We start from the raw sequence: 17,220 nt of genomic DNA, 5'->3' as shown, positions 1-17,220 counted from the left end.
GTTCGCGAGCTCCGCTTCCACGGCCCAGGGTTTTGCCGGTTCAGATCCCGGGCGCGGACACGGCACCGCTCAACAGGCTATGTTGAGGCGGCGTGCCACATGCCACAACTAGAAAGACCCACAACTAAAAACACACAACTATGTACTGGGGGGCTTTGGGAGAAAAATGAAAAATAAAATCTTTTTTTAAAAAAAAAAGAATGAGAAATAAACCACAACTACAGGAAACAATAGGGATAAATCTCATAAGCGTAATGTTAAGCCAGATATAAAAAAGTGCATTCTGTATAATTATATTTATATGAAGTTCAAAAACAGGCTAAAGGACAGCGTTGGGAGTTAAGATGTTGGAAGGGGGTACAATTCAGCCCATCACAGTTTTGATTATATTTTTCTCCCCAGCAAGTGGAACAGTGGCTCACATACCGTGAATGCCTCATTTCGTTTGATGAGTTATGTAATGAATGAATCACACATACAAGTAACATTTTATGTGCCCCAAGATGGAGAAAATTTATTTACCAGAAATTATCTAGGAGAGAGCACAGTGTTTGTTTGGGGCAAAAATATATATTTTGTTAAACTACTTGGCATGGAAAACGAGGTCTTAAATCTAGTCTAAACGACGGACGAGTGGTGCTGGCTTGATTATTTTGCATGAGCAAAGAAACACAGAGAAAAATTGGGAAGAGAGGGGGAAAGGGCAGGTGGTGGAGAGATTCTGTGAGACGATAATGCCTTCTCTGGATGCGATCTCCCACTTTCGTATGAAAGTCAGGAAATGCTTGATGTAGGACAATGTCTCATGAAAAGTTGTGAAGAATTGATTATTATTATTATTATTGGTCTGAATTGATTAGGGGTATAAAACTATTGGCATTAAGCAGGAGACAAAGGGAATCATGAACATGTTATTCCACCAGAATTCATAAAAACGGGAGGCTCCCATAGGTAGGTAGCAGGGAGTTGATGAATGTTTGTTGGGTTTTCTTCCTGAGGAAGATTGGCCCTGAGCTAACATCTGTGCCAATCTTCCTCTATTTCATGTGGGATGCCGCCACAGCATGGCTTGATGAGTGGTGTTAGGTCCTTGCCTGTGATCCAAACCTGTGAACCTCAGGCTGCCAAAGTGGAACACACAAACTTAACCACAGCACCACTGGGCCAGCCCCCGATGAATGTTTCTGAGTGCTGTAGCAATGGGAAGAAGGCATTTTGGGGGCGATGATTGAGTTTCTGCTTCTTTCCAGGGACAGCGTGGTGCAACATGGAGATCCTCCAGACATTACACACTCCTCTCGTCCCCACTCCATGCCTTACCACTTTACTAGCTGTGAGACCCTGGAAAAGTCACCTCCCCTTCACGCTGTGTCTAAAGGCTTGGCAAAGGAATGCAGAAATAGAACACGGGGTCAGTCCTTACATGACCTTCGCAAAATGGGAATCTCCAAGGGGAGGTATTTGCCTCTGACTCTCCAATGTAATATCCTTGAATTTCCCTACTCTCACTTTCCTCTTACACATCCAACTACCATTGCTACTGGAAGTACCTATTCAACTGCTGTTGCTACTAGGAGCAGGGGCAGGACAGATACAGCCACACCTTGGTTAACGATGGGGATACATTCTGAGAAGTGTGTTGCTAGTTGAATTCATTGTTGTGCGATCCTCATAGACTGTATTTACACAAACCTAGATGGCACACCTGCCACGCACCTAGGCTATATGGTACTAATCTTATGGGACCACTGTCCTAGATGTGGTCTGTCATTGACCGAAACGTCGTTATGTGGTGCATGACTGTACACTCCAAGGAAAGGGGAGGAATTTGTGAGGGCCAATAATGTTTCCTGGACTCACAATATAGCTGGATTCAGAATATAGCTGGATTCAGAACACACAAAGAATATAGCTTTAGAGGTTATTTAAGGAACGGAATTGAGGTTAGTGACCATTTCTCGGGACAATCTCAAAAGCATGTCCTAGTGTTTCTCAAACTTTAATGTGCACGCGAATCGCCTGGGGATCTGATTAAAATAAAGGTTCTGACTTAGTGAGTCTGAGATTGGACATTTTTAACAAGCTCCCAGTTGGTGCCAATGCTGTTGGTCCAAGACCACATTTGCAAGAAGCCAGACTTCTGTAAAATTCAAACCTCTGTAAGCTGTCTTCAGAAGGGCTTAATATAGAGCAAATGTGAAGAAATAAATAAAAAGCACTTATATAAATGGAAAAAATTTTATGAGATAACTTCAGATTTTCCAAAGCCTTGGAGTTGAGAGTTATAGATGCCAAAGATGCCCCCAGCTGCTATCTGGGTGACATTAATTAAAAAATTATTTAGGAGCCAGCCCTGATGGCCTAGTGGTTAATGTTCAGTGCTCACTGCCTTGGCAGCCCAGGTTCGCTTCCTGGTCACGGAACCACACCACCCATCTGTCAGTAGCCATGCTGTGGCGGCAGCTCACATAGAAGAACTAGCACAACTTACAGCCGGGATATACAACCATGCACTGGGGCTTCGGAGAGGGGGAAAAAAAGAGGAAGACTGGCAACAGATGTTGGCTCAGGGTGAATCTTTCTCTGCAAAAAAATAATATATATATACTTATTAAGCATCCATTGTGTGCTGCTGTGAAAGAAACAAACTGTGAAAGATAAAACAAATTCTCTGCCTTTGTGGGACTTACGATCTAGTGGAGAAAACAGACAGACACACATAAACAAATACAGAAGCATCTGTATTTCAAAGCAAAGAAAAACTTAAGGGGTGGAGAGGTGGGGGGGACTTCCAGAGGACGCGATGTGTGAAGTGGGTCTTGAAGGAAGAGCGAGTTTCAATAGAGGAGGGGAGGGGAATCCACCTTTGTAGGTGGAGGCAATGGACCGACATGGCGGGGAGGTGAGAAATGGCTGAGTGATTGGAAGGGTCTAGGGTGTAGAGGGAGAAGAGGAAAATATCAGGAGATGAAGTGGGTGAGACGATCAGAAGACAGGTCAGAAATGCCTTGAGTGAGGCTGGGACTTTATCCCGAGGGCAATGGGGAGCCATGGAGTGTTTTGTGTTTTTTTAAATTAAGATAAAGTACACAGTACATAAAATTTACTATTTTAACTATTTTATTTTTTATTTATTTATTTAAAAGATTTTATTTTTCCTTTTTCTCCCCAAAGACCCCCGGGACATAGTTGTGTGCTTTTTTTTTTCTTTTTGAGGAAGATTAGCCCTGAGCTAACTCTTGCCAATCCTCCTCTTTATTTGCTGAGGAAGACTGGCCCTGAGCTAACACCCATGCCCATCTTCCTCTACTTTCTATGTGGGACAGTTGGCACAGCATGGCTTGACAAGCAGTGCCGTGTCTGCACCTGGGATCCGAACTGTCGAACCCCAGGCCACCGAGAAGCAGAACGTGCGCACTTAACCACTGCGCCACCGGGCCAGCCCCACAGTTGTGTATTTTTAGTTGTGGGTCGTTCTAATTGTGGCATGTGGAACGCCACCTCAGCATGGCTTGATGAGCGGTGCCATGTCCGAGCCAGGGATCCGAACTGGCGAAACCCTGGGCTGCTGAAGCAGAGCACATGAACTTAACCACTCGGCCACAGGGGTCAGCTCCTATTTTATCTATTTCAAAATGTAAAATTCAGAGAGATTAAATATATTGGCTGTGTTGTGCAACCATCACCACTATCCAATTTCTAGAACTTTTTCATCATCCCAAAAGGAAACGCCAGGGGCTGGCCTGGTGGCACAGCGGTTAAGTTCACACATTCCACTTCAGTGGCCTGGGGTTCACTGGTTCAGATCCTGGGTGGGGACATGGCACCGCTTGACAAGCCATACTATGCCAGCCGTCCCACATATAAAGCAGAGGAAGATGGGCACGGACGTTAGCTCAGGGCCAGTCTTCCTCAGCAAAAAGAGGAGGATTGGCAGCAGATGTTAGCTCAGGGCTATTCTTCCTCAAAAAAAAAGGAAACCCCATACCCATCAAGCAGTCACTTTCCATTTTCCCCTCCCCTTCCCCCTGGCACCCACCAATCTACTTTCTCTCTCTATGAATTTGCTTCTTCTGGATATTTCATACAAATGGAATCATATATGATGCGACCTTCTAGGTCTCGCTTATTTCACTTAGTATAATGTTTTCAAGGTTCATCCACGTTGTGGCACATATCAGTACTTCCTTCCTTTTCATGGCTGAATAATATTCCATTGTATGGCATGGAGTGGTTTTGGTAAGAGAAGGATGGAGTCAGATTCAGATTAAGGAAAACTCTCAGGGCCCTTGTGGAGGGTGAACCAAGAGAGGAAGCATGGGGTCTGAGAGAACAAGGAGGAGGCTGAAGTCATGCTTCAGGGGTCTGAGTGGGGGCAGCGGATGTGTTTGCAGGAGATGAGGTGAGCAGGAAAAGTTCTAAAGCAGAGGGAGAGGAAGAAGATGCTGCTAACCTGGGTTCTTTACGGGTTAGATCTGAGCTTCCCCAATGACTCATGGTCTGACCTCCTTCCACACTCGTCTCACAAGAGGAGAAAGAAAAATTTCTAGGAATTCAGAGGGGAGGGTGGAGGGACGCTGAGTCAGTAACCGTCTATTTCTTACATCCCCTTTTGTGAAAGCCCTTCTTTCTCACGGAAAGACAGAGACTTGGCAATTTCTGGGGACTTCTGTAGCTCAGGACCATTTCTGGAAACACAGCAGTGAATCCACCTCAGCCCCTGACCTCAAGGGCCTCAAGATCTAAAGACAAGGAGAGACCATTTTTCATGAGAGTCAACTCAAGAAACACTGAAAATGTTTCCTAAGACCTTTTTCTCTCACCAAGGAAATATGATTTTCTGATTATAAAAATGCCATATCTTTATTGTAAAATATTCTAGTGTGCTAATAAGTGGAAGGAAATATAATGAAGTCAAAGAATTTTTATTATTGCAATGACTGGCACCAGAATTTATGTTAAGGGCAGTTGTGTATGTTTGGAAGAGAATCTTTTTCTTTTTCTTTTTTTTTTTTTTTGAAAGATTGGCACCTGGGCTAACAACCATTGCCAATCTATTTTTTTTTTTCTGCTTTATCTCCCCAAACCCCCCCTGTACACAGTTGTATATCTTAGTTGCACGTCCTTCTAGTTGTGGGATGTGGGACGCCGCCTCAACGTGGCCTGACGAGCAGCGCCATGTCCGCACCCAGGATCCCAACCCTGGGCCGCCGCAGCGGAGCGTGCGAACTTAACCACTCGGCCACGGAGCCGGCCCCGAGAATCTTTTTATTTTTATTTATTTATTTGAGGAAGATTAGCCCTGCGCTAACATCTGCTGCCAGTCCTCCTCTTTCTGCTGAGGAAGACTGGCCCTGAGCTAACATCTGTGTCCATCTTCCTCTACTTTATACGTGGGACGCCTACCACAGCATGGCTTGCCAAGCGGTGCCATGTCCGCACCCGGGATCCGAACTGGCGAACCCCAGGCCGCTGAAGTGGAACATGAGAACTTAACTGCTGTGCCGTTGGGCTGGCCCTGGAAGAGAATCTTGATGAGCAGGTTGGAAGAGAAAGATGAGCATTAAGAATTATAAGGAGGGAGAAAGTTGATCTTCATGATATGGGTAAAAAATAATGTGTTATTTTGCTCCTGCAAGTGACAGTACACTAGTCAAAAGCTCTTACTATTGAGACATAAAACTCAGCTCAATCTAAAGAATCTAGATATTATGCAAAATCATGTACCACTGACTTTCCATACAGTGGGAAAATAGTTTGGCAGTTCCTCAGAAAGTTAAACATAGTTACTATTTGATCCATTTCCATTCCTAGGTACATACACAAAAGAATTAAAAACATATGTCCAGGGGCTGGCCTGGTGGCGCAGCGGTTAAGTTCGCATGTTCTGCTTCTCTGCGGCCCAAGGTTTGCTGGTTCGGATCCCGGGTGCAGGCATGGCACTGCTTGGCAAAAGCCATGCTGTGGCAGGCGTCCCACATATAAAGTAGAGGAAGATGAGTATGGACGTTAGCTCAGGGCCAGGCTTCCTCAGCAAAAAGAGGAGGATTGGCAGCAGATGTTAGCTCAGGGCTAATCTTCCTCAAAAAAAAAAAAAAAAAACCCAAACAAACAAAAATATGTCCGCACAAAAACTTGTACATGAATGTTCATAGCAGCATTATTCATAATATCCAAAAAGTAGAAAAAATCCCAATATCCATTAAAGGATTAATGGATAAACAAACTGTGGCACATCCACACACTGGGATACTATTCAGCCACAAAAAGGAATGAATTACTGACACATGCCACAACATAGATGAACCTTAAAAACATTATGCTAAGTGAAGGAAGCCAGACACAAAAGGCCACATGTTGCATGATTCAATTTATGTGAAATGTCTGTAATAGACAAATCGATAAAGACAGAAAATAGATTAGTCTGGGAGGATGGGGGAGTGAATGGAGAGCGACAGGTAATGAATATGCCATGTCTTTTTGGGAGATGAAAATGTTCTGGAATTAGATAGTAGTGATGGTAACACAACTTTGCAAATATACAAAAAGACCAAATTGAACTGTGCTTTTTTTTTTTTTTTTTCTGGGAAAGATTTGCTCTGAGCTAACAACTGCTGACAATCTTCCTCTCCTTTTTTTTTTCCCCCTCCTCAAAGCCCCAGTACCTAGTTGTATATTTTAGTTGTAAGTCCTTCTGTCTCTTCTACGTGAGCTGCCGCCACAGCATGGCTACTGACGGGTGAGTGGTGTGGTTCATGCCCAGGAAGTGAACCCCCATGGCCAAAATGGAGCATGACGAACTTTAACCCTAGGTCATCAGGACTGGCTCACGAATTGCACATTTCAAAAGGTTGAATTTATGGTATGTGAGTTACATCTCAATAGAAAAAAACTGTATGAGAAAAAGAAAACTGTCCTAGCTCCAGGCACAGCTCATCTGGGTAAACAACCTACGCCGTTCAGAGTCTCTTTGCCCTGGTTTCTTCTGCGTTTGCTTCATTTCATACAGACTCTCCCCACCTGATGGAAGCTCCAGGCCGTTGGCATGTCCAGATTTAAACTTTACGAGCTAAGCCTCCCAGAGGGAAAGCGCCACCCTCCCAGAGCTCTCATTGGCCGGCTTCTGTCAGGTGCCCATTTCCGTGACTCTGATTGGTCAGCCAAAGCCGGGCGCCGAAGGCTGTACTCCACACAGCGCACGTGGACTAAACAGAAGGGAGGGGTCGTTTCCCAAGAGAAGAACACTTCTGTAACCAAAAGAGTAGGATACAGATGCTGAGCAGATGTCACACGATAGAAAGGAGAGTGAAAAGAGAGAAGGGGAGGCTGGAGCAAGTTGAGGCAACCGGAAGAGTCCTAGAGGTGGGGTATCTTGCAAACATTTTTAAAAGTGATGGATAGGGGCCCAACTGGTGGTGCACAGGTTAAGTTCGCACATTCTGCTTCACTGGCCTGGGGTTCCCCAGTTTGGATCCCAGGTGTGGAAATGGTGCCACTTGGCATGCCATGCTGTGGTGGGCAACCCACATATAAAGGAGAGGAAGATGGACACAGATGTTAGCTCAGGGCCAGTCTTCCTCAGCAAAAGGAGAAGGATTGGCAGCAGTTGGCTCAGGGCTAATCTTCCTGAAAAAAAAAAAAAAAAGAAGCGACGGATATTCTGCAAACTCTATTATTTTTTTTAATTTTTAAAACTTATTGTTTTTTATATATCTTTGTCATTTCTACGATATAAATCTCTCCTCTGTCTCTCCATGAAATCAGTAAAATCTACCGTTTGTGGGAATATTTTGTGTGAGTGGATTTCCCTTGCATTTCGTCTTGGGGAAACACGGAATGCACATGGGAAATCAAGCCACCAAGAGGCAAAGAAGGCCCTAGAACAGGTCATTAGACTTCTTCAGCAGTTTGTAGAAATCTTGATAGCAATGCAATTGGCAGAGGTGGAAGAGAAATTTCTTAGATCATCAGGGTCAAGGAAGGACCTAGCTAACATTAAGGTTAAAAATACCTACCTTGGGGGCTGGCCCATGGCTGAGCAGTTAAGTTCGCGTGCTCCGCTTCAGCGGCCCAGGGTTTCGTGGGTTCAGATCCTGGGCGCGGACATGGCACCGCTCATCAGGCCACGTTGAGGCAACATCCCACATGCCACAACCAGAAGGACCCACAACTAAAAAGAATATGTATACAACTATGTCCTGGGGGGATTTGGGGAGAAAAAGCAGAAAAAAAAAAAAGATTGGCAACCGTGGTTAGCTCAGGTGCCAATCTTTAAAACAAAAACGAAAACAAAAACCCAAAAGACTCTTCAAGTGATTTTCCTGAGAAATGCTTCTCTATGTTGATACCGTAAGGGCACAGAGAAATTTTAATTTTTCTAGCAGCAGAATTCCCTTTTTCCCATCCCAGAAGAGACCCGTTTCTGTGGAGGGCACACTTTGAAAAGTCACTTGGGCATGTGTTCACTGCAGACTTTGCAGTGTGAGGCGTGCTTGTTAGCAGACACAGCTAAGTCATTCAAGACGACAAGCAATTTTAGAAGGCACCTGGGGAAAGTCGGAGCGAAAAGAAACAAGAGGTGTCAGGTGCCTGGGGAGAACTTTTGGCGGTTTATGGAGGTGACTAATGGGAATTTTAATTGTTTACTCTCTGGTGTATCACGGAAACTGTCTCTGCCCCTTTTGCGTCCATCATCAATATAATCTATGTTACTCACAAACATGTCACAATCTGGATTTGCTTTCACGTGAGATGAGACAAGATGCTGAATCCTTTGGTGGCATTGGATAAGAACAGCGGCTGCCCCATGGGAGGGCACATCGGAGGTTTACACACACCCTTGTTGTCTTGGAGAGGCTACCAAGGGCTACCCCTTCAAAGACACGCACCACTGCCATCACCACCAGCATCAACAGCTGGTAGACAAGAGGCCACAAAATGGAAATCATCATTCCAGCGGACAATGGGGAAACCGAGACAGAGACGGAGGCCCAGAGAGTGTAACCTACTAGCAGGGCTAGAAAATGATGGAGATGACTTTCAAATTCAGGTCTGTCGGACTCCAAGTTCAAGTTTTTATGCCCTTATCAGCTGGAAGGACACTTACTGACCCACCCTTGAAAGAGGGGTAAACTGAGGCCCAAAGAAGTGAAGTCACCAGGGGCCAGCCCAGTGGCGTAGTGGTTAAGTTCGCATGCTCTGCTTTGGTGACCTGGGGTTCACTGGTTCGGATCCCAGGCATGGACCTATGTCAAGCCATGCTGTGGCAGGCATCGCACATATAAAGCAGAGGAAGAGGGGCACCAATGTCAGCTCAGGGCCAGTCTTCCTCAGCAAAAAGAGGAGGATTGATGACAGATGTTAGCTCAGGGCTAATCAACCTCAAAAAAATAATAAAAAATGAAAAAAGAGTGAAGTCACCAGCAGACCACTATATAGCATCCCAAAGTTGCCAACGACAGCCAGTCACCACTCCCACTGCCCAGGGCCCCACTGTCGCATGGTCACAGTCATGCCCTCACTGGGACCTGCGCACAGGAATTGTGAAACTTCCTCCATCGCTGTGTCCTCACTCTCTCTGACCGCAGACCCTGGCAGGAAGCTCCCAGCCTGGCTGGCCCCTCCCCCATTGGGTTTTAGGGATAGTCACATACATCCTAGCCCTCCACGCTCCCACCGTTTCTGTCCTCACCAACGAGGAAGACTCAGCCACTTGATATAATATAACATAAAAACATAATAGTGTGAGGGCCAAGTGTCTGGCACTTAAAATTTGTTAAGTTCCGGTCGGCCGGGTGGCGCAGCGGTTAAGTGCGCACGTTCCGCTTCGGCGGCCCAGGGTTCACAGTTCGGATCCCGGGTGCGGACATGGCACCGCTTGGCACACCATGCTGTGGTAGGCATCCCACGTATAAAATAGAGGAAGATGGGCCCAGATGTTAGCTCAGGGCCAGTCTTCCTCAGCAAAAAGAGGAAGATTGGCAGTACTTCGCTCAGGGCTAATCTTCCTCAAAAGAAAAAAATTTTGTTAAGTTCTTAACATCTCAGACCAGGTCATGTTGCCCTGTTTCAAGCTCTCCTAGAACCCCAGACTTGTCCTTCACAGAATTTAGCATGGAATGGAATTATATGTTGCCCTTGCCCAATTAGCCTATGACCACCAGCAGCAAACCTGTAGGCTAACAAAATCAGGCTCATTCCAGGAGAACCAGGGACAGGCTGGAGTTGGGACAGGGGCTCTGGCAATGGAGAGGATGGAGATCCCCCATCTCCCCTCCCCAAGTTTCAGGGATCCCCAAACAACTGCTGTCTCTGGAACCAGCCCATTTGCACTGGGACACCCTCTCCACCCAGAGGGGACACCTTGCACTGCAGTTCTGACCCTTTGTCTTGACTTCGCCCCTCCATGCCATGCTCTGGGAATTTCCTCTTGCAGCTGTAATAGTGGGAAAAGCTGTGCTCAGCAGGTGTGACAAAGATCCCCCAAATCACAGTGGCTGGACGAGACACACCTGTGTTTCTCTCTCACAAAAGAGGTCTGTGGTGACGCAAGGCCAGCAGGTGGCTCTGTTCCCCGAACTCACCCAGGGACTCAGGCTGACGGGATGTCTCTCCTGTCCCCTACAGATGGCATCCACACCTTGTCCTGAGGTGGCCGCCACAGTCGTCACCAAACCCCAGGCAGCAGGAAGATGGAAGAAATAAATATGGAGAGCAAGCAGGTTTCTTACAAAACCAAGATCCATAAATCACACAGATCATTCCCTCATACCCCATCCTCCAAAACTTAGTCACCTGACCAAGGTAGTTGCAAGGGAGGATGGGAAATGTTGTCTCCGACTGGCCATCACGGCCCAGATAAATTCAAGGTGCTGTATTGCTAACACGGAGACTGGAAAAGCAGAGCGATCAGCGGTGTCCACCGTTACTGCCAGAGGCTGTGTTTCCTAAGGAGAAAGCAGTTCATTCCGTATTCCATTTTCCTAGAATGCACTACCGTAACCACAATCGGCTTTTAACTTGTTTCCCCTTCTTCTCCCCAAAGCCCCCCAGTACGTAGTTGTATATTTTAGTTGTGGATCCTCCTCATTGGGGCATGTGGGACACCGCCTCAACGTGGCTGGATGAGCGGTGCCAGGTCTGCACCCAGGATCCAAACCATGGAAACCCTGAGCCAGCAAAGGAGAACCCAGGAACTTAACCACTTGGCCACAAGGCCAGCCCCTCACAATCAGCTTTGGAACTAGCATTTTTTTCCTCCCTCCTCAAGCGGGAAATAATTGCGTTCATTGAAAAAATTAAAAAGAAGCAGATAAGCAGCTCTCAGGAAAGCTTCTGCCCTGGGCTTCTCAGAAGAACACCCTCTTCCCTTGGTCAGCACATCCGGCCAGCTTTCTGGACCAGCTCATTCCCGAGGCAGGAGATGAAGGGGTTCAGCAGCGGCGACACGGTGGTGTTGAGGAAGGCAAGTCCTTTCTTGAGCTGCAGCCGCCCGGTCTGCGTGGGGCTCAGGTACATGACGGCGCAGCTCCCGTAGGTGAGGGACACCACCAGGATGTGGGAGGAGCAGGCGGAGAAGGCCTTGCTGCGACCCCCGAGGAAGGCAGGTGCAGGACGGTGGCGACGATGCAGCCGTGGGACGGGCCGGTCACCAGCACGGCGCTGGCCGGGGTGCGCACGGCCACCAGGAAGCGCACGGGCTGCAGGAGGCCGGTGTGGGCGCAGGCCAGCGCCAGCAAGGGCGCACTGTCGCGGAAGAAGTGATGGAGGACGTCGGGGCCGCAGAAGGGGACGGAGAGCACCCAGACGCCGGGCCCGGCGAGGAAGAGCAGGCGGCCCCCCCGCAGGCCAGCTCGAGCGCGGGCACACGCGCGTGCTCACGAGGGCTGGGGGCCGCAGCGGGCGGCGGCCGGCCAGGGAGCGGTGGGCGGCCGTCACCGCAGCAGCAGGGGCTCCGCCGGGCCCAGGAGGAAGGAGAGCCCCGTCCGCGCGGAGCATCCGGCCCGGGGGATGGTCCCGCGTCCCGTGAGGAGGTGGGCCGGCATCTGCGGGGGACGGCGGAGGGGAAGCCCAGCTCCAGCAGCGCGAAGTGCCGCAGGAAGTAGTACACGGGGGCGGCGAGGCGGCGGTCGGCCACCGGCAAGGTGACGATGAGCAGGTCCCCCGGGAGGAGGGTCGCGACTAAGCGGGGAGGAGCGCGGCGAAGAGCAGCAGCCGCAGCGCGCGCACGTCGGTGACCCCCGGGAGCACAAAGGCCAGCGCCTCGGTGCGGTTGGCCGCGCGGCCCGGCCCGGGGGCGCCCATCTGTGAGGCAGGAGAGCCTGGTGGTTAGAGAGGCGGCCCGAGGAGGCCGCCTGCGCCTGATCCTGCCTCTGTCTCTTAGCTTCTCCGGGTCTCAGTGGCTCCATCAATACTGCGGGGACAATATGTGTGCCCGCCCCATAGGTGGTTGTGAAGATGAAATGAGTGACAGCCTAGAACAGGGCTTGGCACATAATGCACACCATCCCCGATGCTACCTATTATCTGTAAATACGGGAAAAAGCATCATTTCCTTTCATCAGAAGAGTTTGCCTCTTGTCCCTTTGGAACTCTATTTGCTGAGTAAATGCTTTGCCCTGAGACCTGTTCCTCGCAGGGCTTTACTTCATACAGACTGAGTTCATACAGTTTGGGACCAGAAGGGATAATATAGAGAATTTTGGTTTTGCTTTGTACAACTGTTTATTTATCTGTTTGCTTATATCTTTGAATGGTAGTATCGTACCCATTTGGAGAAGTGCATATGTCATTACTGTACCATTTCCTCAAATAGAACATCCAACTGCAGCCAGCACCTAGATCAAAAAGCAGAATACGGGGGCCAGCCCAGTGGTGTGGCGGTTAAGTTCCCCATGCTCCTCTGCTTCCATGGCCTAGGCTTGGTGGGTTTGGATCCCTCCTGGTTGCCGACCTATGTACTGCTTATCAAGCCATGTTGTGGCAGGCATCCCACATATGAAATAGAAGAGAATGGGCATGGATGTTAGCTCAGGGCCAATCTTCTTCAGGAAAAAGGAGGAGGGAGGATTGGTGGTGGACGTTCGCTCAGAGCTAATCTTCCTCAAAGAAAAAAAAAAGGCAGAGTACGACCAGCCCCGCCATGTCTCTCTAGTCACAACCCCTCTCCCAGAGGAAACCAGACAGAAGGATTTGGAGAGAGGAGAGACGGATGAGGTGTTTGCCAGCTGGAGAAGAACTCTTGAAAATTCGGAGCTACTGTGGTCTACTCTACCACGTCAATTCGCTCTGCAGAACATGGGTAGTGAATGCCGCCCTTGTCCTCGTCTGAAATGCCATACTCATTCCTCTAGGTCATCATCACCCAACTAGAAATATAATGTGAGCCACAAATGCGAGCCACATATGGGATTTCAAATTTTCTAGTAATCTCATGAAAAGACATAAAAGGAAGTGATACTAGTGATACAAGTGATACTAAAGTAACATAAAGTAACATTTTATCCAACCCAGTATATCCGAAACATTGTCATTTCAACATGTAATCAATATGAAAGTTATACATGAGTTGCTTTACGTTCTTTTATTTGGACTAAGTCTTCAATCTGGTGAGTATTTCACACTTTCAGCACATCTCATTGCAGACCATCCACATTTCAAGTGCTCGATAGCCGTGCGGGGCTCACGGCTACCATACTGGATAGATGTGGTGGTTCTAGACCGTTATCCAGGCCCTGGTCATTCGGTGGCCATTCTTGTGCCCTCCATTCCATCTTCCGTTTCAGCTTCAGAGAGATCCGTCTAGCACTCAGAGATGACACTACTTCTTCTCCTCTCAGGACTCTCCCATGGCTCCCCATTGCCCTCAGGATAAAGTCCCAGCTCCTCAGCTTGGCATTCAAGGCCCTTCATGGTGGGCCTCCAGCTGACGTCTACAAACTCATTGCCGACCCACCCCGCCTGAGCCCTCTACCCTCCCTAACGTTGCACATGCACTTCCCTCTGTCTAAAACACAGTTCGTTTCCACCACTTCTCTGCCAAGAAATGTCAACTCAGGCATCACCTACTTAGGCATAATTGAAGTAGACTAGTGGGAGGGGGACAGGAAAGAAGACAAAAGACTTGGTGGGCACTATCCTTGATCACCAAGCTAAAGATCCTGGACTTAATCCAGAAAGCAATAGAGGACCAGCTGAGGCTGGCCAATGGCGAGTGAGAGCCCATATTCTCTGCCATAACCTGAACAAGTGGAGACAGTGGGGAGGCGGGGAACTCTACACGCCCCTCGCAGGACTGAAGGTTGGATGCTCTGAGTGACTTAAGGGAGGAGAGAAAAGTCCCCACTGTAACAATAGCAAGAGTAGTGAAATCACTGCTAATTATTTAGTGTGCTAGGGGACAGCCACTCAGTCAAGTTCTCTGTGTACATTCCATGCTATAAACTTCATTACTATTCTGTGAGGTAGGCTCTCTTGTTACCCATTTTACAGATGAGAAAATAGGTTGAGAGGCAAAGCGATTTGCCTGCGTTCACAAAAGTTGTAAAGCTAGTATGAGTCACCAACAGTATCTGAATTCCAAGCTTCCCCACCTCCCCGCCAGGGGAGTGTTTTCTTCCCCAGTTTCTCAGCTCCCAGAACTCCCCCGTTCACTTCCATACAAGAGCTGACGGAACAAGTGATTCCAAGCCTTTACTGTCCTTCTGCTGGGACCACTCTTTCTACTTAGGAACTGTTAGCCATGCATTTGAGATCCACATTCCATATGGCGCATGGTTTAGCATTTGTTGATTAAAGTCATCAATCAGTATTGAGCATCTCTCTGGTAGGAGAGATCCTGAAGGCACAGAAATGAAAAACAGGGGCCGGCCTGGTGGTGCAGCAGTTAAGTTCGTGCACTCTGCTTCTGCTGCCCAGGGTTCGCTGGTTTGGATCCCAGATGCGGACCGACGTGCCACTTGCCAAGCCACGCTGCGGCAGGCGTCCCACATATAAAGTAGAGGAAGATGGGCACGGATCTGAGCTCAGGGCCAGTCTTCCTCAGCAAAAAGAGGAGGATTGGTGGAAGATGTTATAATGCTCAGGGCCAAGCTTCCTCAAAAAAAAAAAATGAAAAACATACTCATAGTCAAGTAGAAGAGAAAGGCAAGCATGTGAAAAATGGCAAAGGGTGCGCTGGAAGAGAAAAATGTCCAAAGCACAGCTGTCCCTCAAAAGAGAGCAAATGATCTCTATTAGGGGATTAATGCATACCTCACAGAGAGGGGAGCTCTCCAAGCAGAGAGAAGAGCCTGCGCAAAGATCCAGAGGCCACGAATGGCATCAGATGTTGATGGGATAGCAAAGTGTTCCATGTCATCCTGGTGCTCAGAAAGGTAACTGTGGGGACTGAGCTGGAGAAGTCTTGACTTCAGGGAAAGGACAGAATTAGATAAGCTTTTGGAACATTATTGGTGGCCAGTGAGGGAAAGGAACTAGAGGGACGGAGGCTGAGAGACGGGGTCAGGCTTTGAGGAGTCTGACGACACGTGATGAATGGTAGAAATTAAGAAGAGGAGGATACAGGTGTGAGAGGTACCCAGAAATCAAATCACAAGGATCGTGTCGGGGGGATGAGGGAGCGGGAGGAATCCAGTTTACGTTTGTCCTTCTGTCCTTGCCTTTGGGTGGGGTCCCCATGAAGACAAGGAAAAGGAAGGGAGCAAGATCGAGACAATGACAAAGAGTCTAGTGTGAGACACTGTGAGCAGGAGGGTCCTGGGGCAAGGGGCAGCTGGAGCCCTGGAAAGAGGTCAGTGTGACGAGACCAAGATTTGGGACCGGAGCGAGTACAAATGCTGGATATTTCCCAGACTGTTTTGTATGTTTTTTTGTTTGCACTGTTTTTCTTATGATAACAAAAAAATGTTGTCTGTCTTGAATTCTCTCAGATTGAATTATTGTTCCTGTCTTCTGTGTTCTGCACCCAGAACACTCTTCTGTCATCTCATGTCGCTTTGTATTAAAAGTGTACGCCTGTGAAGCAACCCAAGTGTCCATCGATGGACGAAGAGATAAACAAAATGTGGTGTCTACATACAATGGAATATTATTCAACTCTAAAAAGGAAGGAAATCCTGTCACATGCTACAACATGGACGAGGACATTATGCTGAGTGAAACAAGCCAGTCACAGAAAGACAAATATTTAATGATTCACTTACATGAAGCATCTAAAATAGTCAAATTCATAGAAATAGAAGGGAGAATGGCAGTTATCAAGGGTTGGGGGAGGGGAGAAAAGTGAGTTACTGTGTGATGGGACAAAGTTTCAGTTTACAAGATGAAACAGTTCTGGGGTTGGCCCCGTGGCCGAGCGGTTAAGTTCGCGCGCTCCGCTGCAGGCGGCCCAGTGTTTCGTTGGTTCGAATCCTGGGCGCGGACATGGCACTGCTCATCAAACCATGCTGAGGCAGCGTCCCACATGCCACAACTGGAAGAACCCACAACGAAGAATATACAACTATGTACTGGGGGGCTTTGGGAGAAAAAGGAAAAAAATAAAATCTTTAAAAAAAAAAAAGATGAAACAGTTCTGGAGATTGGTTACACAACAGTGTGAAGGTACCTAATACTGTTGAACTGTACTCTAAAAAATGGTTAAGATGGTAAATTTTATGTTGTTTTTCTACCACAATAAAAAAAAGTATATGTGTGTGTGTGTGTATGTATGGGTAGGTAGATATAGATATGTAGATATATCCCGTCAAGCCTGATTGTCCCATCAGGTTAAGGGCGTCTCTGAGTTGTCTTGATGCCTCTAGTACTAAGCACAGAGTCTGGCGGGCTGCAGTTCATAAGTAAATGATGATGAGTTCTCTGAATAGGGAGTGAATGAGAATGTGAATGAATGGTGACTCAGTGATTCAATGACATTGTAATTGAGACATCCTGGTTAATGTTAATTGAGGGATCCTTCTTAACTGGAGGGTTAGACAAAGCTGAATTGGAAACTTGGCTCTGCCATTTGTCATGTGTGTGGTTGGGAGCAAGTAGGTTCACCTTTCTGAGTCTGTTTTTCCCTCTCTAAAATGGGATAATACCCGCCTTGCCTTTTCCATCGATTTTCTGTGAGACTCAAATATGGATATGAAAATATTTCATACTTATAACATGTGATGCAAACATGAGAGTTATTAAAAGAATCATGTCTCCTCCGTCTGTTAGCATGTGTCACTTCCA

At 47.6% G+C, this 17,220-nt stretch overlaps 1 pseudogene; it reads right to left on the bottom strand.

Annotated features, from left to right (window-relative positions):
• Nucleotides 1–11,242: 11,242 nt before the first annotated feature.
• LOC124250290 (olfactory receptor 49-like) lies at nucleotides 11,243–12,303 on the bottom strand (annotated as a pseudogene).
• Nucleotides 12,304–17,220: the final 4,917 nt, after the last annotated feature.

The sequence above is a fragment of the Equus quagga genome, chromosome 13 (assembly GCF_021613505.1).
Source record: "Equus quagga isolate Etosha38 chromosome 13, UCLA_HA_Equagga_1.0, whole genome shotgun sequence".
Classification (NCBI taxonomy): Eukaryota; Metazoa; Chordata; class Mammalia; order Perissodactyla; family Equidae; genus Equus; species Equus quagga.
Note: the sequence above shows the minus strand (reverse complement) of the source record. Positions and strands in the feature narration are given on the sequence as shown.